Raw genomic sequence first — 1,990 nt, 5'->3', positions numbered from 1 at the left:
TTTGAGTCCAGTCTGCTCTATTTAGAGAGCTCAAGACCAACCAGGGATACTTATTGAAACCTTGTTTCAAAAATAAGTTAGAAGTAATACTCCATACAATGAAAATATAAGACACAAATTGGCAGAAGTTGGTATTTCTAACACCAATTATTACCATTGGAGACATTTTCTAGAGTACTAAATAAAAGGGTTCTTGCAAACCAGAAACAAAGGACACCCAGTCTAGTTTTTAAAAGGGGCTAAAGATGCAATACACCTTTAACCAATGTCTAGCCATCCAAACTGGGCCAAGTAGGTACTAGAGTTCAAGGTAGGTTTTGAGGCAGAGGTAGTGGATGTTCAACTTCACTACGATGCAAATTGAGGCCACAGGAGATCAATTTCACATCGACCAGGTCAGACCATAATGTTTGCTGGTGAGGATGTAAAGAAAAGAAAATAATAATAGCCTTCCGATGCCAAAAAAAAATTTAACAAACTTTAAACTGAGGAAAATACTTTGTAAAATTAGCCTTTGTCTATACAAAGTCTTTTTGACCAATGTTCTTAACAGCTTTACACATAATAACTTTCATTGAAAAATAATTAGCCCATTAACAAATGAATAAACATTCTCATGCAGTGGAATACTACTTGCCAATAAAAAATAAAAAACACATAACATGGAAGGATCTCAAAATACTTATGCCAAGGGAAAAAAAGGCAAATAAAAGTATATATTGTATTAATCCATTTATATAAAATGGAGAAAATGCATGGTAGTATAGATGATAGAAAGCAAATCTGACACTTAGGGGACATGAAGGGGGTCATGAGGGAGAGATTACAGAAAGGCACTATATAAAGGATTTTTACGGTGGTGGATATTTGTACTATCACGTGTGTCATGCGTATGTGATGGCAAAACGTCATGTCTGAAATATAAGCAGTTTATTGTCTGTCAGTTAGATCTAAGTAAATCTTAAAATATCAGCGAAACCAAAAACATTTTTACAAATATATATATATTTGGGCGAGTGGCTAGTTGGGAAATTACAAAGAAGTAATAAATAACTCAACGTCTGAAACAAGACTACTTGGGCACAGAGAAGAGAAGGTGGTGCCAGTAGGGAGGCATACAAGATGCTCTTTAGCCCTTCTGGCACTGTGCTGTTTCTGAAACTGGGTTAGTCAACTCGAATGTTTTTATGCCTATTTCAGGCATGTTCGTGCTTGTGTACATATGCTAAGTCTCACAATTAGGGGGCCAGGCACGAGCCACTGCCCACGCTGTATTCTATGGTTTTACAGTAGGGTCTACGCAGAACAAATCATCTGAAGGACTAAGTCCTTTCTTGTCTGGTCTGTGTCACTAGTTTGAAAAAGGCAAGCTTTTCCTATGTTCCAGGTGGAAGAATTATCAACTCCAAACAGGAACTGGAGAGATCAAACAGAAGAGCTATAGTAAACTTCCCGATAAACTACTGTCTGTGCTTGTTAAAACTTGCTGTCCTCCCACAACCTTCTAGAGTATACCTCTAAATACAAGTGGTCAAGCATACATTTGTTACACACACACAAATATACCCAAACACATTTTCTTCTTTTAAAGTAGTTAATATTCTCACTACCTATAGCTAAAACGGAATTAACTTCCTTGCAAGCTTTTTGTTTTTGCTCTACAAGATTGCTTCTTTGGAGTACTGATGGCCTTATTTTTTTTTTTTTCTTTAGTTTTGTTTGGTTACTGCTTCTTTTCCTTTTCCTCTTCTTTATAACATTAGGGACTAAACCTCCGGCCTTGGGTCATAGTAGGCAAGCACTCTATCACTCAGTTATGGCCCCAGCCCCTAGTAACTGCTTTTATCCAACGACTAAAGTACAGGTTGAAGCAAATCCATCAGGGCTTGCATTTCTCTACGCCAGATACCAGCAGCTGGAAAGAAGGTCTTGGAATCCGGCGGGCAGGACTACTGCAGGGTGAGCAGGGCTTTGGGCTAAGCAGTCACCT

This window comes from Cricetulus griseus, chromosome 3, assembly GCF_003668045.3.
Source record: "Cricetulus griseus strain 17A/GY chromosome 3, alternate assembly CriGri-PICRH-1.0, whole genome shotgun sequence".
NCBI lineage: Eukaryota > Metazoa > Chordata > Mammalia > Rodentia > Cricetidae > Cricetulus > Cricetulus griseus.
The sequence above is the reverse complement of the archived record's forward strand: the minus strand, read 5'-3'. Positions refer to the sequence as shown.